This window comes from Leptodactylus fuscus, chromosome 4 (genome assembly GCF_031893055.1).
Source record: "Leptodactylus fuscus isolate aLepFus1 chromosome 4, aLepFus1.hap2, whole genome shotgun sequence".
Taxonomy (NCBI): Eukaryota; Metazoa; Chordata; class Amphibia; order Anura; family Leptodactylidae; genus Leptodactylus; species Leptodactylus fuscus.
In genome coordinates, this window is record NC_134268.1 from 48,180,167 (window position 1) to 48,202,633 (window position 22,467).

Sequence of the window (22,467 nt, forward strand, 5' to 3'; positions counted from 1 at the left end):
GGGCCCGATATGTCTGTTAGGCTCTCTGCTGTCAAGTGGATGTTATTTCCGACCTCCCAGATTCTGATTGGCCATTGTTGGAGCTTAGACTCGGAAGCAACCCACTTGAGTGGGGAACCAAGACTAAATGGACTGGTTGCCTGGGAATGGTTGGGACTACAGAAAAAATTCCAACTATGTTGAAATTGGTGGAGCAGTGACTATTAAAGATTTCGAGGTGGTGAAAAGTTACACATTCTTCAATTGGTTCTGTATATTTCTGTTGTGTTTAATAAATTCCTCTTAGTTTTTATTATGGCCAAGTCAAAAATTATTTTCTAATGTCGGCAGATCTGTGCAAGCCCTTCATTTATATATGCACCAATCTATTTTGTCAAGCGTATCCACAACTTCAGTAATACTAAAATATGAGGTAGGTATGACACTGTTCAATTCAAAGCTGTTGCTTCCATGCTGAAGAGAGCCATAAAAATTTGTATGGATGCCTTTTTTTCATGTATCAGCAACAAGAATCTGATGGTGTGGATACCAGTGCTGATTGACAGCGTCTAAGGCTGGCTGTACTCTAAGCAAAGTGTGTATGTGGTCTCTATGGGAAGAAGGGAGATACATGTCATCTTCATTCAGATCTATAGGATTTGGCACGGTGAAATGGCCCACATACAGACTAAATGGTTAGCTGGTCCCTCTGAAAACTACAGGCCATGGTGTTTACCCATCTGCAGAGCATATATTATATTGTTGTATATACATGTTTTCCCATTGATTAATTTGGGTCAGATATGTGACATATGAGTTTCAGGCAGACATCATTGGGATGCAATTTGTAAAAAAAATTTCTGTACTGAAAACCATTTTCATTTTATCCCAGTCCATGAAAGTACACATATACCTCTTTCAATATACACCGAGTGGCCAAAAGTCATGGGAAGGTACTAGATGCTCCGTTAATAGCGGGTCGCCCCTCCACGAGCCCTGATAACTGCAGCAAGACGATGAGGCATGGACTCCACAAGGTGTTGGAAGAGTTCTGGAGGGATATTGATGCACGCAGTGGAGCCCACAATTGGTCCTATGTAGTTGGCACTGGGTCCATGGAGCGGACACTGGTATCCACAGCATCCCATAAATGCTCTGTAGGATTGAGGTTGGACGAGCGGGCAGGCCAGTCGAGGGTTGTGAGGTCACTAGTGTGTTCATTAAGCCAGTCCCGTGCCTCCAGCGAGCAATGACATATTGCATTGTTCTGTTGGCACACAGCATCCCCATCAGGTAACTCAAACACCAGAAAGGGGTGCAGATGGTCTGCCAAAGTTGCATGTATTGAGGACCGGTCAATGATACCTGCACCCAGACAATGGGGCCCATTTGCGACCACATGAACACGACCAGACCATAACGGAGCCACCTCCCGCCTGGACACACCCCTGCTGGCATGCAGGATCCTTGGTTTCATGGGGCATACACCACATTCTCACACGGCCATCGGCTCTGTACAATTGGAACCGTGATTCATAAGACCATGCCACATGCTGCCATTGTTCCATGGTACAATATCGATGGTCACAGGCCCATGCCAGTCTTCAAGCTCTGTGTTCCAGCGTCAGCAAAGGGACTTGGGTTGGGCGTTGACTGTTGAAGCCTATTGGGTGCAGTTCTCGGCATACAGTCCTGGTTGAAGTGGGGTTCTAGCGCCCCACATTCAAATTGGCAGCAATTTGATCCACAGTAGACCGTCGAGAGCCCCGTACAACTCTGCGGAGGTGACGTGATGTCCGTTCATCGAACACTCGTGGTCGATCGTTGCCCCGGTTTACGCGGCTGACACTAGCACCATAGGCCGCATCGCCTCACACTGTCTGAACGTCATATCCGATACACCTTCCCGTGACTTTTGGCCACTGAGCATAGTTGGCTATAAATTTACTAAGTAGAAAGGAAAAAAAAAATCATGTCGACTACATAAAGTGATTAATTCTAAAAATAAAAAAATACATTTTAAAAAAAATTAGTCAGAGATATGGATGTATTATCAATAAAAGTTGCCAACCATCTCCACCTGTAACAAGACGTATGAACAAACTAATGACCGTAGGACAAAATCTTGGCCTGACCCCCATAACAAGAATACTAGACTAGGTATTGGTCAGCTGATCTGCCATATGTTAGCCAAGGCTGCTGGAGGCCATAAGATTTGTGCTCCCAATAGCTGGCCTGAGATGGTAAAGGATGTTTTGTGGTTTATAATGTAAGGATAAGACTCCTGGCACAGACTTTCGTTCACATTATGGCACTTTATAGATGCAGCTTATTTCAGAGAGTCGTTTCTATGCAGCCTTGTTTGCACTAAAATAACATTGTGAAAAGCTCTTTGAATGGCAAGTGTCGCTGGATTGCATAATGTGTTTTCTCTCTCCTTCGTCTCATTAAGTTGGATTCCGCTCCATTGTGCTTGGTTTCAGAAGCGTTAAATGAGTTGTTTACATTTCACATTCTACACACAGGGATCCGATTGGGTTGTTTTACCCCTTGTTACAGTGATGAGTTGTATTATGTAGATCATATACACTAGTTATCATATAAATGTCATCTATGCGTTTTTGGAGGGAACTCGATATCACATGAATACCAGATCTTATTTATTCATATTCAAATTAATTCTCCGGCCAATATTTATTTTTTCTCAAAGGGCCTCTGTCACCAGAGTGAAACATATGAAACCAGAAAAACAGGTCAGGATCACCTGAATGGGACTCCTTTTTGCTCATGAATATTTGTGCCTTTGTTGCAGAGAGATTCCTTTATTTCAGAATATGGTAATAAGCAATATGAAGCACCAAGGATGATTCTGTTGCTCCAAACTGCTATGCCCCACACTGCTCTCATGTGCCCTTCTTACCCCCTTTCTTCTTTGAGTAACAGGCCCAGGCAGATTTTTAGCTTAGCCCTCTGGCCTGCTCACTCAAAGACAGATGGGTGCATGGGAGGGAGATCATGGGCAGTGCGGGGCGTAGCAGTTCGGTGCAATGGAGCCCGCTGTTGGTGTTCTAGACTGCTTAGTTATTGTGAAATAAATGAATATCTCTGCAACCAATATAGGCAAGAATTTTCATGTGAGCCTGACCGATCTGTGTTGCTGGCTTAATATGTTTTAAGACAGGCAGACACCTTTTAAAGTCTACAAAATTTTTTTATATTAATTTTAATTTAAAAAGTTACTTATCTCTTTCTGATGGGAGACAAGTCGTCAGGCAGGGGCGTCCTACATGTATGAGAAGATAACCTGACCAAAATAAGGAAATCATTACTGGGCTTCTGATAAGTTTAGAGCATTGAAAGTTCCTGCATTCATGATTGTATTTATTGACAACCTATGAAGACAATATACTGTCACCACTAAGACAGAGAAAATCTTAAACTCTTTAAATTTTAAAATTAATTATATTTGCAAAAATATTTAACTTCTAATTGCCTACAAATATATAAATTTTCATCGGAAAAACCATTAAAGGGATCTATCATTAGAAAATCGCCTTTTAAACTTTTAAATGGCATACTGGAATAACCTTTAAAAAACACTATTCTACCCCTCCTTTCCATTCTCTTCTCCCCGTCGCTTCTGCAAAAATCAGTTTCTTGTGATATGCAAATTACACTTGGAGCATAGGGGGCGTACCCCCGTGCTCAAAGCACACCAGCGTCATAATCTCTTGCCGCCCGTTAATTCTGTTTACGCCCCTCTTCATCTTCTCTTTCTGCCTTGTGAAATCTGGCGCATGCGCAGTTGGCTCTGCCACTTTGGGTTCAGGCACAGCTGACTGCACATGCTTGGTCCGCCATTTTGCAGTGGTCTGTTACAGGCACAGTACACTCCTGTAACAGACCACCGCGACATGGCGGACCAAGCATGCGCAGTTGACTCTGCCCGTACCTGAAGTGGCAGAGCAAACTGCGCATGCGGGAGATTTCATCCCTGTACAGCGCATTGTCGGATACCTACACAAGGCAGAATATCAGGAGAAAAGATAAAGGGACGTGAACAGAATTAACTAAATGAGAGGTTATGACACGGGTGTGCTCGGAGTACAGGGGGATTTGGATGAAAGGTAGGAATAGGATAGCCTTTTTAAAGGTTATTTCAACGTCCCATTAGCTCAAAAGATGATTTTGTAATGATAGAATCCAAATTATCTGAAAAATTAAATGGTGATTGTTAGACCTATTTTATGGCTTTACTAAACATTAGAGATGAGCGAACACTAAAATGTTCGAGGTTCGAAATTCGATTCGAACAGCCGCTCACTGTTCGAGTGTTCGAATGGGTTTCGAACCCCATTATAGTCTATGGGGAACATAAACTCGTTAAGGGGGAAACCCAAATCCGTGTCTGGAGGGTCACCAAGTCCACTATGACACCCCAGGAAATGATACCAACACCCTGGAATGACACTGGGACAGCAGGGGAAGCATGTCTGGGGGCATAAAAGTCACTTTATTTCATGGAAATCCCTGTCAGTTTGCGATTTTCGCAAGCTAACTTTTCCCCATAGAAATGCATTGGCCAGTGCTGATTGGCCAGAGTACGGAACTCGACCAATCAGCGCTGGCTCTGCTGGAGGAGGCGGAGTCTAAGATCGCTCCACACCAGTCTCCATTCAGGTCCGACCTTAGACTCCGCCTCCTCCGGCAGAGCCAGCGCTGATTGGCCGAAGGCTGGCCAATGCATTCCTATGCGAATGCAGACTTAGCAGTGCTGAGTCAGTTTTGCTCAACTACACATCTGATGCACACTCGGCACTGCTACATCAGATGTAGCAATCTGATGTAGCAGAGCCGAGGGTGCACTAGAACCCCTGTGCAAACTCAGTTCACGCTAATAGAATGCATTGGCCAGCGCTGATTGGCCAATGCATTCTATTAGCCCGATGAAGTAGAGCTGAATGTGTGTGCTAAGCACACACATTCAGCACTGCTTCATCAAGCCAATACAATGCATTAGCCAGTGCTGATTGGCCAGAGTACGGAATTCGGCCAATCAGCGCTGGCTCTGCTGGAGGAGGCGGAGTCTAAGGTCGGACCTGAATGGAGACTGGTGTGGAGCGATCTTAGACTCCGCCTCCTCCAGCAGAGCCAGCGCTGATTGGCCGAATTCCGTACTCTGGCCAATCAGCGCTGGCCAATGCATTCTATTAGCCCGATGAAGTAGAGCTGAATGTGTGTGCTAAGCACACACATTCAGCACTGCTTCATCACGCCAATACAATGCATTAGCCAGTGCTGATTGGCCAGAGTACGGAATTCGGACCTGAATGGAGACTGGTGTGGAGCGATCTTAGACTCCGCCTCCTCCAGCAGAGCCAGCGCTGATTGGCCGAATTCCGTACTCTGGCCAATCAGCACTGGCTAATGCATTGTATTGGCGTGATGAAGCAGTGCTGAATGTGTGTGCTTAGCACACACATTCAGCTGTACTTCATCGGGCTAATAGAATGCATTGGCCAGCGCTGATTGGCCGAATTCCGTACTCTGGCCAATCAGTGCTGGCCAATGCATTCTATTAGCTTGATGAAGCAGAGTGTGCACAAGGGTTCAAGCGCACCCTCGGCTCTGATGTAGCAGAGCCGAGGCTGCACAAGGGTTCAAGCGCACCCTCGGCTCTGATGTAGGAGAGCCGAGGGTGCACTTGAACCCTTGTGCACCCTCAGCTCTGCTACATCAGAGCCGAGGGTGCGCTTGAACCCTTGTGCACACTCTGCTTCATCAAGCTAATAGAATGCATTGGCCAGCGCTGATTGGCCAATGTATTCTATTAGCCTGATGAAGTAGAGCTGAATGTGTGTGCTAAGCACACACATTCAGCTCTACTTCATCGGGCTAATAGAATGCATTGGCCAGCGCTGATTGGCCAGAGTACAGAACTCGACCAATCAGCGCTGGCTCTGCTGGAGGAGGCGGAGTCTAAGATCGCTCCACACCAGTCTCCATTCAGGTCCGACCTTAGACTCCGCCTCCTCCAGCAGAGCCAGCGCTGATTGGCCGAATTCCGTACTCTGGCCAATCAGCACTGGCTAATGCATTGTATTGGCGTGATGAAGCAGTGCTGAATGTGTGTGCTTAGCACACACATTCAGCTCTACTTCATCGGGCTAATAGAATGCATTGGCCAATCAGCGCTGGCCAATGCATTCTATTAGCGTGAACTGAGTTTGCACAGGGGTTCTAGTGCACCCTCGGCTCTGCTACATCAGATTGCTACATCTGATGTAGCAGTGCCGAGTGTGCATCAGATGTGTAGTTGAGCAAAACTGACTCAGCACTGCTAAGTCTCTGCATTCGCATAGGAATGCATTGGCCAGCCTTCGGCCAATCAGCGCTGGCTCTGCCGGAGGAGGCGGAGTGCAAGGTCGGACCTGAATGGAGACTGGTGTGGAGCGATCTTAGACTCCGCCTCCTCCAGCAGAGCCAGCGCTGATTGGTCGAGTTCCGTACTCTGGCCAATCAGCGCTGGCCAATGCATTCTATTAGCCTGATGAAGTAGAGCTGAATGTGTGTGCTTAGCACACACATTCAGCTCTACTTCATCAGGCTAATAGAATACATTGGCCAATCAGCGCTGGCCAATGCATTCTATTAGCTTGATGAAGCAGAGTGTGCACAAGGGTTCAAGCGCACCCTCGGCTCTGATGTAGCAGAGCTGAGGGTGCACAAGGGTTCAAGTGCACCCTCGGCTCTCCTACATCAGAGCCGAGGGTGCGCTTGAACCCTTGTGCAGCCTCGGCTCTGCTACATCAGAGCCGAGGGTGCGCTTGAACCCTTGTGCACACTCTGCTTCATCAAGCTAATAGAATGCATTGGCCAGCACTGATTGGCCAGAGTACGGAATTCGGCCAATCAGCGCTGGCCAATGCATCCCTATGGGAAAAAGTTTATCTCACAAAAATCACAATTACACACCCGATAGAGCCCCAAAAAGTTATTTTTAATAACATTCCCCCCTAAATAAAGGTTATCCCTAGCTATCCCTGCCTGTACAGCTATCCCTGTCTCATAGTCACAAAGTTCACATTCTCATATGACCCGGATTTGAAATCCACTATTCGTCTAAAATGGAGGTCACCTGATTTCGGCAGCCAATGACTTTTTCCAATTTTTTTCAATGCCCCCAGTGTCGTAGTTCCTGTCCTCCCCTGCGCTGTTATTGGTGCAAAAAAGGCGCCAGGGAAGGTGGGAGGGGAATCGAATTTTGGCGCACTTTACCACGTGGTGTTCGATTCGATTCGAACATGGCGAACACCCTGATATCCGATCGAACATGTGTTCGATAGAACACTGTTCGCTCATCTCTACTAAACATTGCCAGAATTTAAAGTCAAAATACAAACCCAAAATGGCTTCTGTGAGCAAAATAATTGAAAGTATTTATTTTTTTTAGAGGAAAAAAGAATCTATTTTTAAAGAATTGTTAAATGGGTGTTTATCTTTTTTTTCCCGCTCCTCTGTTGGAGAAGTTAGTTGTGTGGTGGGTGAACTTCCAAGGATCAAAAATTCAGTTTTATGAATTTTTATAAAATTCGGTTAAGCAATAAAACTTCTCTGTGCCCCGTAAAACGCAATAATTTCATTTGGAGGGGTCTATACATGATCCTATAATGATAACGTTTCAATAGTTTTCGACATCCCCCTTTGTTCTATCGGATCTGTGATGACAGTAGGCGAGATTTTCCTTTAATTTGAGTTGATCCCAAGAATTTTTTTCCCTGTGATATAAATGACAGGTTTTTTTTTTTTGTAGCCCTGTTCCTTGAGTTAGGTGGTAAACCTGTCATTTATTGATGCTACAGATAAGAGGCAGCTCTGGTATATTAAGAATATTAAATCTCACATGATGGGCGCTGCAGCTTCACTTTCAAGTTGGCCAACAGTGCGGAAGAATCTTGACATTTAGATGAAGTCTTGAGTAAATTGACCATATTTGTGCTGTAGAAATGACGAAGCCCCTGCAGAATTTGGGAGTCATTACCGAAAGGATCACTTAATTAAAGAAAAAAAACAAACAAAAAAACCCCAGAATTTTGCAAACTAAGCTTTAAGTGGCAATGGCTCTGGTTTTTGTAAGAAATTTTGCAATTGGCTGTGTATTATACACATTTAGAAACAATTACATAGTCTAAATTGTATGGTAAATGTATTAGATTTCTTTTTGATGTTTAGGTGCTTACAATACCCTAGTTGGTTCTAGTGAACTTCCTAAGCAGTACCCCAGAGATCATGAGGTTGGGGGCGATGCTTACCTACTAGGCCACTCCTGCTCTTTGCTTCTCTTGGCCAGGCAACTGTACTGACAAAGTTGATATAGTAACTTGTGCTGTTACATTGATATCATTGTCCCCTTAGTTTCTTAATTTGGAAATGGTTTGGTCTGACAGACTTGTTAGTTTTTCTATAGACATTACTCTTGGGTAGCCATAAACCAAAAAGCAGATGAGACCTAAGACTTCAAGACTTTACAAATGTTGCCGCTCATATAAGAGCGGTAAAACGAGCTCACATTTCTGATATCCCCTCTTTTAAATCCCCAATCCTTGTAATCGGTGGGGATTTCAGCAGTCACAATATTCCTCTGTGGGTAGGGGGTAGCTGGTTGTGACTGGGATACCCAGTCAGTATATAGAACTGCATGTGCCCAATCTGATGAAAGGTCCTCTTTAAGTAATATAAGTGCAAACATTGGCCAAAGTGTTAAGTTTTCCATAGAATAAGGTTATTTTATTTATTTAGCTAAGCTATATAGAGCCATCATATTACAGATATTGTCATTTCTCACTGTCCCATATGGGGATCACTATCTAAATTCCCTATCAGGATGTCTTTAGAGTTTGGGAGGAAACCGGAGTACCCAGAGGAAACCCACCAAACACGGGGAGAACAGCTCTGTTCATAGCGGTGTTGTGACCCCTGTATATAATAGATGTCACAATGCTGTGACAAATTCGCAATGTAATAGATATCGACAGACCCCAGTGACATATACAGGGGATCTGCCATTTGACAAGGAGCCCTGCCATGAAGGGTCTGGGCAGCCTCTAATAGATGCAAACCGAACCTAACTCAGGACAAATTTAAAGAAATAGAAAAAAAAATTGTTCCCCAAGTTTATATTTTTTGAGCATCAATATATTAGTCTGCTAACATTGCTATCCGAAAGGTCTTTGAAATTTTAATCTAAAGAGTACCAAAATGTGTCTGTCCTTGAAACAAGTGTTGATATTAAACATTATACATGGTATATATATTTTTTGTGAAATTTTTCAGTAAAAGAGCTCGATATCATATTGTACAGACACCATTTTGGAAATTGAGTTGAACGTTCCAATCTTACAATGACCTGCTCTCCTTTGTGTTGCTTCCTGAAGGTAATGTCAGTTTGCACAAGTCCCCTGAGCAGGATTTGGACTTGACACCTGTTTGATACAGTGCACAACTATTTACAAGACTTTCCAGTTTGTGAGTGACCATCGTACTCCTCAGCAACATCTCCCATGCAGAGAAATCCCTGCAAGACCCGTTTGATGTTTCCTAACATTTACAAGACGTTAATTCAGCAGGACATCCCCACCGGGGCTCTCAGTGATACCAGGCCGACAGCTGTTACTGTTCATTCTGTCCAGCATGACATGTTTGGGCAGGGACTCCTTTCCTGAGATTGTGACAACAGGAGAGTAAACAGTCCGCTGACATCCTGCTGAATCTTGGGTTTACTTTAGTTAACGCCTCGATAATTTTACTGATAATAAACTACCTCACAAACTGTGCCTTTACGTAAACACCTAGTATCCTACCAAAGTACCTTGTCTCAAAAATAAACTTTAGATTGGTTTTTTTATTCTTTTCTTGGTTTTTATTTCAAATGCCAGAATACAGAATAGTGGAAAGATGCCCGAAACCACCCAATATCCAACGTTCATGTGGGTGACCATCAATGGAAGTTGCCAGGGAATGAATGATTGGGCATTTTGGGCTCTTGGCATGTCTAACCCTTTTGGTTCCAGTGGAGATAAGCTGCTGTCAGAGGAGTCTGACATTGGTTTACTCCTCACTGAAGACACATTCATGTTTAGCCAAGTGTATGTGAAGCTGTATCGGGCACCTTTATATGTATATATGTTAGCAGCCTATAGTTGTCAGAAACCTACCAGAACCTGCTTTTGAAAGCCTTTTGGCATCAAAAAACCAAGATGTCACAATGTGTAACGTACAAAGTTGTTAATGTCCTGGCACTATACAAGCTCCATAGGATTGTAGCAGACAATGGGAGAAACACTACCACTTCTGTTCTAGACATGCCCGCAAATGACATATTTTGGCAACAAGTGTGTACTTTCATACAGATTGTCACCATGATTCGTGTCCTACTTGCAATGCAGCAAGTCCCTCCATAGCCAGATGGTCAAAGTGTCACTGTGAATAGAGAACAGGACATAAGTATCGGCAAAGATTCTGACTAATTCCATCAACACATTTCAGAAAAGAAGCCACTATGGAAAAATGCAGCATGTCACTTATACCTGTGGAAACGCTCACCTTTTCTCTATAGGTTTAGTAAAGGCGGAAAACTGCAGACAAAAACGCTATTAAAAAAGTGGTGTTTCCCGCAGTGATTTTTTTTTAGCTACGTTTTGCAATGTGGAGCTTAAGGCTGAGGCCCCATGTTGTAGAAACGCAACTTTTTTTCTTGTAATTTATTGAGCCACAGCCAAGATTGGTTACAAAAGGAATTCGGAATACCTAGGAAATACTTATTAGAGATAAGCGAACACTATTCGAAGCAGCCGTTTCGAATAGCACGCTCATGAATGGAAGCGGCCAGCACGCAGGCTTTCCCGGGAGCTGGCCGCCTAACCCCCCGCGTGCCAGCTACATCCATTCATTTCTATGGGAGCGTGCTATTTGAAACGGCTATTCGAATAGTGTTTGCTCATCTCTAATACTTGCACTTCTACCTTTCCCTCAATCCACTCCTATCTTTGGCTCAAAAAGCGGCTGCAAAATCTGCTACAAAAAAAAAGCTGCATTTCTGCAACATGGAGCCCAAGCCTAAAGTGGTTTTCTGTCCCCAAATTGATTTGTTTATACTGATGACCTGTCAACACGATAGGTCATTGGTATGTGATCTAGTATCAGAACCTCCCATGCTTGTATACAAAACTTCTCCAGAGTTGCACCACTTCTCTGGAATGCTCTATCCCGGACAGTCAGTTTAACTCTCAAATTCTACACCTTCAAGCGCAAACTAAATAAAAACCCCTTTAAGTTGGTTAGATTGGAAACCCACTAGTCAAGAGTGATGACTTATCTTATCAATATGCCATTACTTTTGGAAACATCTTTCCATGTTCTGAATACCTGCAGTGAATTAATGCCTGTATATTGCAAGCTTTTGGGCTCTGTTCACATCTACTAAAGTGATGGCACAAATAGAGGAGGTGATTTGGAGAGTTAGAGTATTATTCATATGAAGAATGTCTGCAAGATCATGGGATAATCAAAATTAGATACTGGGTCGGAAATTGGGCCTGTTGAAAACCAAGTGCTTTCTGAAGAAGAAATTTGTGTGCACTTGTTTTTCATTGGAATATTTTTTTTTTTTTTGAAGGCATAGGTATGGGATATTTTCATGTCCCCTGGAATGATGAGCTGTTATTTTATTTAGTTTATTTGTTATGCTGCAAAATTTAATTTTTTTTTTAATTGTAAGGGGAAAATAAAAAATCTTCTATTGCACTTTTTTCGCCACCGTGATCCATCTTGCAGCAGGTACAAATAGATCCTATTTGACTTGGCCCCCTTTCACAGGCCTGTATGAATGGTCAGTTTTTCACAGATAACACACCGACCCATTCATTTCTATTGGCCCGTACACATGACCATGAATTACATGGGCTGACAGTCCTGGCTGCAAAATCTGGAACAGGTCCTATTCCTGTCCGATGTTGCGGCCCTGATTCTGTGGCTCCTATTCATTCAATGTAAGGGGCCGCAGTAGCACTTGTGGTGTCACCCATGACGTTTAGGGAGCCTTCACATGGAGTAAACGTGCGTGTATTTTTGCAAAATACACGTGTAAAAATAAGGCTCCCATTGACTTCAATGACATTTTACAGGCGTATTTTTACACGTGTAAAAAATATCATTGAAGTCAATGGGAGTCTTATTTTTACACCTGTATTTTGCAAAAATACACGCGCTTTAACTCCGTATGAAGGCTCCCTTATTCACGGCAACTGGTCAGCTCACAATCGTGTGCAACCAGCTTTGCAAAGACTCTGTCATGGTGTTCATCATTTGATACGAAAACTATCTGTTCTCTGACAGAGTCTACAACAGAATTGTAACTTTCGCAGCTTTCCTTTATGCTCTTAATTCATGGAAGTATTCCCTAAGGATAAAATGTCATTGAGGCGGGGGCCCCATGGGACAGAAACGCCAACGGTTTCCCCATAGGTATAATTGTAACAGTCCGCAGAGGAAAACTCTGCAAACTTTCTATTTAAAGTGCTGTGGGAAGAACCGCGATGTGTTCCCACCCCAGTTTTTCTTGCAGCGCATTATTCCACCAGATTGTCCTGTGGGGCCTTAGCCTAATGCGCCATTCCCACGTGCTGCTGTTTCGGAGATGTTAACACATCAATTTTTTTTTTTTTTTTTTTTTTACTGTTAACAGGTTGTCCTGTTTTTGACTCTTCACAAACGCGCAGCCGTCCCTGATCCAATGTGTCAGTTTTTAACAGCTGTCAAAATGGATTTTGGATCCAAGTGGCAGCCATTAAAAACCCATCAGTGGGTTGGGGCAAAAATGTCCAATGAACTTCATCCTTGTGTGTGTGTGTGTGTGTGTTAAAAACAGGTACAAAAAGCATAACCATCTACCTTCAAAACCGTAAAAACAGACAGCGAACAAATGCATAACAGATACAATACTGTGGTCAAAAATGGACTGTTTTTTTTTGATGGCTGCTAAACTGCAATTATGCGAATATAGACTTAACCACATACCAATATTAGCTCCTGTACCATACAAAATTTATTTTTTTTGCAAGTTTGCAACCAAATAAATTTGTCGCCCATGTTCTTCATAACGAACAGCTTGAAATCACAGACCAAGAAAAAAAAAAAAAAAAACCTCATTTGTTCCATCTGTCTCCTTAATGGACTTACATTCCAAATAAACAATGCTTTGTATAGTGTTTTTGTTGTCTTCATTATCATAGCGTATTATTTTAACGTTCCTCGGTTTATCCCACCCTGTGGCTTCATTTTTTTTTTCCCAGTATGATCAGATTTCAATATATGGGAAGAATTATCAGATCAGCTTTTTTTTTTCCAGCACGACAGCACTAAGTCTGTCTGGAATTCGGGCTTCCCTCACTTTGCAGAATATTGTGCAAATCAGGTTCTCGGGTTTCAGAGGGAGGCACGGGGTTGCACAGCCTCCATTTGTCAAGATGATTGCACATCGGTGAACTAGCGTTAGATCTTCTTTGAACAGATATGAAATGTAAAGCTCTTCTTTCTGCCTTTGCTGTCTTGTAAAGAAAGGCTCCTTAGAAAAACACGCCGATGCCATAGTAGAATCACTCACTCAACTTGTCTGTCTGGTTTTGTTTAGGAAATGGCTTTTAAGTTGGCGGAGGAGAAAATTAGTGAAAATTAGCAAAAGACTTGAACGTATAGATATTATCCAGGTTGGTGGCCTTTCATGTCACAAAAGTCAGATGTGGGCCTGTTTTCTTCATGTCACACTGCGGCTTATATGGGAACATTAAACCACACTCTTTAGGAAGGGTTTTTTAATGTTTAAAAAGTTATTTTTTTGTGTAAAAAATACAACTGGAGGTAGATTGTGGAGGTGACCACAGATATTAGGCTATTATTATTATTATTATTATTATTATTTATTATTTGTGCTTATATAGCACCATCATGTTCTGCAACATTTTACGGAGATATTGTCAACCCTATTCCAAGTATGGCGCACAATCTAAATTCAGTGTGTCTTTGGAAGGGTGGGAGAGAGTACCCAAAGGGTTTGTTGGTAAATATAGTCAGTTGTATGGGTGAGGGGGGGGTGCAATATCTGATATCCATTGGGGGGAGTTCTTAAGCCTGAAACCCAAAAGTATGTTTCATTTGCCCTTCCCAGTTGTCCGTCCACCACCACCCAGTCGATTTATTTAGACCAGCTTTTTGTGCGTTGGTCAAACTCTGTTCTTCCACTGGCCCTGACATATTGGGATGTCCCACAAGAAATTATAAAAATCGGCTCCAACCAGGAAGATTATCCATACACGATCCGAGGTATACTTCTTTTTTTAAAAAGCATCAATTTTATTCATTATCCATTTAAAAAAGGTTGTGAACAATCTCATTAGCTACGTGGTTTTTTTTGTTTTTTTTTGTCATTTGATGGATGTCATGTCATATGGTTCATGTTGTACTTATTGGATCAGAGGTATAGGCAATGTTTATATGGAATGTTTATATGGAATGTATTTATATGCATATATTGTGTTAAGGGTTAAAAAGTGGGAGGAGTGAACTGTCTGCATTTCCTTTAAATGTGGGTTGTTGTCATTAAGTTGTATGCCGTGAGGAAGGCGCAATGGCGCCGAAACGCGTAGCTAATGAGATTGTTCACAACCTTTTTTAAATGGATAATGAATAAAATTGATGCTTTTTAAAAAAAGAAGTATACCTCGGATCGTGTATGGATAATCTTCCTGGTTGGAGCCGATTTTTATAATTTCTTGTGGAGTATTTCTTCGGGAAAAGTCCTTTCCGACATCTGGTCTCCCAGGAGATTTCAATTATATATAAACTGGTGAGCTGATTGCATATATTTTTTCTATTGATATTGGGATGTCCCCTGTACCGGTGCAGGCTTCTAGAGTAAGGGGGCATTCACATGGAGTAAAGTGGCACAGATTCTGCCACGATAACTCGTGGCAGAATCGGCGCTGATAAAAAGACTCCCCTTGACTTCAATGGGTTCCGTTTAACACACTGAAATCAATGGGTTAAAAAGCCTCCCAATGATTTCAATATGTTCCGCGTGTTAAACGGAACCCATTGAGGTCAATGGGAGTCTTTTTATCGGCGGTGATTCCACCACGAGTTATCATGGCAGGATAAGATTTTTCTCCGTGTGAATGCCACCTAAGTTATTGTAAATCCATCGGGTCAAGGTGTCCCTGCCCTGTTTTCCCCTTTTTGGGGAGTGTTTTGCAGAATTGGTTTGCAGTAAAAATTGCGACTTTGGTCAGTTTTTTGGCGTGCAAAGCGTGACAAATAAGGCATGATACATCAACCCCAATGTATATCTGACCTCTAGAGGGAATATATTATAGCAAGCTTTAGCCCTGCCGTATAGTAACAGCCCCCTGGCGTATCACACCGAAATCTGTGCCATTGTACCGAAGTGCCTCGAGGCGAGATGTTCTTCATCCCATGACTAGTATCGTCATTTTCCATCATCCTTCTGCTGACTCAGATCTTTGGCTTCAGTACAGGCCGCCGCTATGTAATGTGAGATGGTCTCTCAAACCAATTATACATGGTTGATATTAATCACTATAATTTGTCATTGCACTAAAGTGGATTTCACCTACAAAGCGCTGCTTACCTTTTAGTGCCATCTTCATCATCTATTAATGTGATGGCACCGACTCTATGCTTCATTCTGTCCTGTTAATGCTGATCTAGCTTTCTACGTTCTCCCATCATCTTTTTTTTTCTCTTTTTTTTTTCTCAGATACGCGCATTTTCAGCAGCAGATGGGGGAAAAAAACCTATAATTCTTAAGTTTAGGGCAATTGTCTTTGTTCTGAAAAGAAAAATGGTCATTGACTTTTTTTTTTTTTATGTGGGAATACATTATATGTCAAGAGGAGGGGATATTTAGAACAATTGTCATATGCACTATATCCAGAAAAAAATTAAAGACCTGTTTGAACAGAACCTTATAGAATGTTGCCAAAGCAAAGGTCCATTTAGGCCGGGTCCCCACGGGTCGGAAGCACCGCAATTTGCCCATGGCGGAAACGCTACAGGGAAAAATTGCAGCGTTTTACAGTAATTGCAAAGTGGATTATGGTAGGCCATAAGTATCCAATCAGAAGGGGCGACATCCGTACCCTGCACAGATCAGCTGATCTGCCTGCTTCCAGGTACCAAAAGCTAGTGCATTGGAGGGGGCCAAAGCAGTAACTCTACTCTTATTTGAATAATTGGAGCTGCAGCGCCAACCACTGTCTAGTGGAAGAACTGGATTACTACAGCTTTGCAGCCATAATCTCAGTCAGTTCCATAGACTTTAAATTTCTTGGTCAGTGGAGTCTTTTACATAAGTTATAAATGTCATTCCTGGGAGAAGCCTTTTAACCTTGTTACACAGCAAGAGCGACACACTTAGAGTCCATTCTGGTCCCAGTTTTAATTCCATGTACAATGTATGTGCTGCCATTTGATCAAGAACCTACCTATCCTAGAGTTAGACCCTGTACCTATCCTAGAGGTAGACCCTGTACCTATCCTGGAGGTAGACCCTGTACCTATCCTAGAGGTAGACCCTATAGCTATCCTAGAGGTAGACCCTATAGCTATCCTAGAGGTAGACCCTGTACCTATCCTAGAGGTAGACCCTGTACCTATCCTAGAGGTAGACCCTATAGCAGTGATGGCGAACCTTTTAGAGACCGAGTGCCCAAACTGCAACCCAAAACCCACAAAATTTTCGCGGAGTGCCAACACGACAATATAGACTTAATACTATGCGGATCCACAATTGCGGACAGTTACTGACCAAAAATTACAGTCATGTGGGGCTTTACAGAGCTTTCAATAATACAAACAACGTTGTACTGAAATGTAAAGGTCTCGGCATTTGGTACTTTGAACAATTAATTTTCACTATTTACATCGCACAGGATCTGTTTTATAGTTACCGTGTAATATTCTTACATCCTGTACTAATATCACGTCTGCTATAAAACAGATACTGTGTGATATAAATAGTGAGGGGACCCCAGACAGTATTATATGCTCTGCAATGGGCCCACCACACAATATTATATTCTCCACAGTACCACAGTAGCCCCCCAGTGTTATATGCTCCGCAGTAGGTGTCCCCCCCCCCCCCCCACAGGATTATATACTCCACAGTGGCATCCACACACAGTATTGTGTGCTTATAAATAGGCCCCCCCCCAGTATTATATGCTCTTTAGTACACCCCCCAGTATTATAAGCCACCCCAGTATTATAAGCCCCCCCAGTATTATACACTCCCCCCAGTATTATAAGCCCCCCCAGTATTATACACTCCCCCCAGTATTATACACTCCCCCCAGTATTATACACTCCCCCCAGTATTATAAGCCCCCTCAGTATTATACACTCCCCCCAGTATTATACACTCCCCCCAGTATTATACACTCCCCCCAGTATTATACACTCCCCCCAGTATTATAAGCCCCCTCAGTATTATACACTCCCCCCAGTATTATACACTCCCCCCAGTATTATACACCCCACCCAGTATTATAAGCCCCCCCAGTATTATACACTCCCCCCAGTATTATAAGCCCCCTCAGTATTATACACTCCCCCCAGTATTATACACCCCACCCAGTATTATAAGCCCCCCCAGTATTATACACTCCCCCCCAGTATCATACACCCCACCAAGTATTATAAGCGCTCCCCCCAACATCATATACACAGTGAGCCACTCTCATACTCACCCCTGAAGAGCCGCCGGCATCCACCTTCTTGTCACTGGCGGCGCTGATGACGTCATCGCGCCCGCGTCGGGGCAGAGGTCAAACGCTGCAGCCAGTGTAGGCCGCGGTCGCGCGATCCGCGGCCTACCCTGACAGCTTTCAGCTGTATGTGCATTTGCACATACAACTGAAGGCAGTGATCGCTCATCAACGGGGAATCCTGTACCGGATTCCCTGTTGGTGAGCGATCCGGGCGACCGCACGCGTGCCAGCATGGAGGGCTCTGCGTGCCCTCTCTGGCACGCGTGCCATAGGTTCGCCATAGCTGCCCTATAGCTATCCTAGAGGTAGGCCCTGTACCTATCCTAGAGGTAGACCCTGTACCTATTCTATTAATATTGTATTATAATGTTTTATAATATAATGTGTTATAATCTTGATTATTAATATTGTATAATTACATGGTTTGTTTAATTACTTTTATGGAAATTCAATCACTGGCTTTCTCATGAATTTAGAAGAGCCTTACTGTTTCTGACTGACCACGGCTCTCAGCCACTTATGCAAGAGTTGGAGTTGAGCTGTGGAAAAATAGAGGAGTCTGAGTTTTTGGTCTGGCCTAGTGACTCTGCAGCCCGCAGATAGTCCAGACCAGTTTGGATATATCCTTTGCTATTTGCTGCTTGCAACAAGAGACATTCTCCAGAGATCTTAAAACTTTACGCAGCTGCCCGTGATGTTTTTCACAGACCTAATGTCCGGCAAAAACTGACATGGCAGTGAAGAATGGCCGTGAAGCCGCTGTCACATGGCCATCATAGTACCCATGAATTTTAATGGGTCTGTGACATACCGCTATCTATGTCTTGTGTAATGTGATGGACATTGTAAAATTGGCTGTTATATGGTCATTTGTCACGGTTGTGTGAATAAATCCTTACTCTGGAGGAGACGGGGATGCGGAATTGCCCCAAGAATAATTAAAAGCATGTGGCCAAGCAAGTCCTACTGTTTCGCGTGGTATAAAGAAGGTAACATTTACAACCCTTAGAAGTAGTGAGATATTGTATTTTCTGATAGAAGCATTACTGGTTGGGGAGAAAGTCTGTACCATGACATGAGGCCTCATATTTAAGGTTGGAAGCCAAAAGTTTCTATTTGACTGCTGCTTTCTTTCATTATGATAGAACCTGGAGGTGTGAAGGAAGATGGTCTGGATTTACGTAGTAATATGAGGTCTAGAAAGAGTTGTTAGAAATGGTTTAAGGTAGGAGGAAACCATTTCTTAAGAGGTCAAGGTCATAATATAGGAAGTAAGTTACCTCCTGAGAAAATGGGAAGATATATTGTAAAAAAAAAAAAAAAACACGTCAGAGATATCCTTTATCCATATACTTAGTATTCAGTAAAAACAAAGGCAGTAATACCAGTGGGAAAAGAAAACGGATACAATGGTGTATATGTGTAAATGGCAAAGATCCATCTGACCTTGTTCTTCAATATAATGGGGCAAACGTAGTAGGCAAATTATACCAGTGTCCTGGATTCCAAAATTTGCAACTTTTTGTTTCAAGTCATTGCTTCTGAAGCATCAAATTTAGTAAAATCACCCCAATGTGTGTGTATATAATATATATATATAAAATGAATTGTATATGTATTTATATAAAGTGTGACCATAGGAAACCAAACTGGGATTTTCTCCAAGTTAGGCTAGTCTTACACAACAGTAGTGGTTTTTGCGATCCGCAATTTGCCGAACAGCAACACCAATTTCACTCCATCCGTGTCCATCCGCTAAGTGCACAGTCCATGCCGCGTTGTCCATGACTTTGCAGACCTGCAGTATTCAGTGCGGACCCCTATCACGGCACGACAACCACGGATAAAATTTCTGGTGGTGTAAGAGGCCGCACTGAATACAATGTGTCCGCGATTGAGAACCCACAATTGCGGACCATTTACGGATTTAACTTACGTTCATGTAAGGCCAGCCTTACTTTTCGATCATCTCCACTTCTGGTGTATGTCAGAAAATTTAAAAAAAATTACACCACTCGGGCGGACCTGTGTGTATGTACGTATGATAGGGTAGAATGGGTGGCTTACAGTGTTTGGAGTGGGGTCCTGGGTTTGAATCCAAGTATAGGTAAGCTATGCAAGGTGTTTGTATATTCTTTCCGTGTTTACATGCGTTTCCTCCAGGTACTCCAGCTTCCTCTCTTATGCTAAAAAAAAAAAAAAAAAAAAAAAAATTATACAAATTGGCTTCAAATAAAAAAAAACAAAACAGACACGTGTGGGTTTTGGGGTTGAGCGCCTATATGCTCATTACACATTTAGGCCCTTGTTTGAGAAAAGAGCATTAACAAATGTGTGTCATTTGTCATGGAGATATATGTATGTGTGTATATAGATAGATAGAATTTCTTTAGTATATGGATTAGTGCATGTTACCCATGTATATGTTTGGATGTACATGCCTTTGAGAAGCCAGTAAATATACAGAACACTATAGCATACGGTGTGTATATAATAAAGCTAAGCTCAGCAGGCACAGACTGGTTCCCCCTATTAACGTAATACTAATCATATACCTTAGTACTTGTCGTCTCCCTGAAAGAAATGTAAAGATTTGCATACCAGAGAGAACTATAAAACCTTTACATCCATTAATTCCATGCAATTTGTGCTTTATAGCCTGGCCGGGGTCCAGGGAGAAATGCCTGTGGCAGTCGGCAATACTTTCCCACTCGTTCACTCTTCACTGTGGATGGGGAATGTTTAACCTGAAGTTTCCCTCATAGAGAACAGATGACAGTCCACATTCACAGGCTCTCATATCAGTCAGAGCGCTGGGAGAGAAGGAGCAATATGATACATTTCATCACCCCTGAGATTAGGCGCTCGCTGAATTGGCTACTAATTAGATATTAATAGGGATATCACCTGACCTGGTCCAGCGCCAGCACCTTATGAAATACAGGTAGGGCACAACCTGCTTCATGCCTTCCTGGATCTTAGATTCAATGCCCTTTTGAGTCTTAAAGTGATATTCCTGCAAAGAAAAAATAGTTTTTAAAATTTATCAGAAATGTGTACAAAAATGGACACGTTGATGTTTCTTTGCTACAGAACCATAATCTGTGAAATAAAAGATGTATGAATAAATGAATGGGTCCGTCCATGATAAACGCAAGCGCCATATAGATGTGAAAATGAATAAGCCTTAAGACAATAACTTGTTGGGAGGAATTTACTTACTCCTATATGTCAGTTTTATGGCAAAGTTCTTAATTCCGGCACCTCTCACACCAGCTGAGAACTTGATCAAGACTGACGTATAGAACACCAGTTCCAGGTCTAAATAACGGATGACCTATCCTTAGATCATAAATTAAGGATCGTCCGCGGTCAGGCTGCATAGATCAGATGATTGCTGCAACCTCTGCGGTATTTACCAAGCATAGCGCAATACATTTGTATGGCTGGCGTGTTTGATATCGCAACGCAGCGATTTGCTTTAATGCAATTAGGTCATCCGAACATTTAATGCGAGATACTGAAGCGGTTCTCTGCTTCAAATAACCATTCCAGGTATTGGACTCCATGAATCAAGAAGTCCTGGAAAACCTCTTTAGTAACCCCCCCCCCCCCCATTGTCTCATTATTTAGTTTTCATTAAAAAAAAAAAAAAAAAAAAAAAAAATTAACCATTTTAATCCTCTTTACTCCATAAACGATAACTTTGGCCAGTACCAAATCCCATGTCCGGCGATTTTCCCCCGTCATCTATGCCTGATATTTTGAGATGCCACCAGAGCGGTTTCCCACCCATTTTCATCACAGAACAATAGCTCGGCTAGGAGAGTTTACAATGATCTGTTTCCTTGTTTATCAACACATTGCTCCCCGTCTGTTCTTGTCTGTGTCACATTTGTACGGTTTTCCCAAAGCTATTCATTGGTAAGAAGGGCCGTTCTGTGTATAGCGGCTTTTAATTGCTTGCATAAACAAAGTTTTGACAATACAATTATTTTTTATCCACCAATTAAAGCCCTTTCATTGTGCAGTGTAATTACAGGAATCACGGCGCCCCATATAGGGCATTCTGCTAACCTGGAGCTGCGTTGATGATATTAGACTAATAAGCGGCCAGTTTACCGTGTAGAGCCCACACAATGCTCCGCTGACATGATTATTCATATGGAAGCAAAACGTATACCGCGCTAGTATAATAAAAAGTAAATCTACACAACTGTTGTCCAGGCTGTGTTAGGCTCCTTCCAGACATGGAATTTATGCCTGTCCGTGGGGCTGAGGTGGGTGTCCACGGAGATCAATCTTCAGAGTTTATTTTTCCTATCAAGCATTTTGATATCCTCACAAAGCTTTGCTAAGGCCCTGCATTCCTCATTTCCTCTGTTGATGGACGACTTTCATTGCAAACAGAGACCTGGACAGAGAATGTGTCCTATTGGAAGCGATCTGACGTTCAGCTTTTATTTTTATAGTGTGTGGAAAAAAATATAATAAAATATTTGATACTCATAGGGCTCGTTCACACGTGAACAAAGGGGCGGATTTTGCTTCAAAATCCGCCTCTTTACAATGGTGGTCTATGCAGACCGCCGGGCTTCTTTTTTCCGCTAGCGGTGGGCTGCAGCTAGCGGAGAAAAGAAGCGACGTC

General features: G+C 42.7%; 1 protein-coding gene across 4 annotated transcripts in view; it reads left to right on the forward strand.

Moving 5' to 3' along the window:
• Positions 1-22,467, forward strand: part of STAU2 (staufen double-stranded RNA binding protein 2) — a 186,768-nt gene that overhangs the window by 123,350 nt on the left and 40,951 nt on the right. The window lies entirely within an intron of this gene.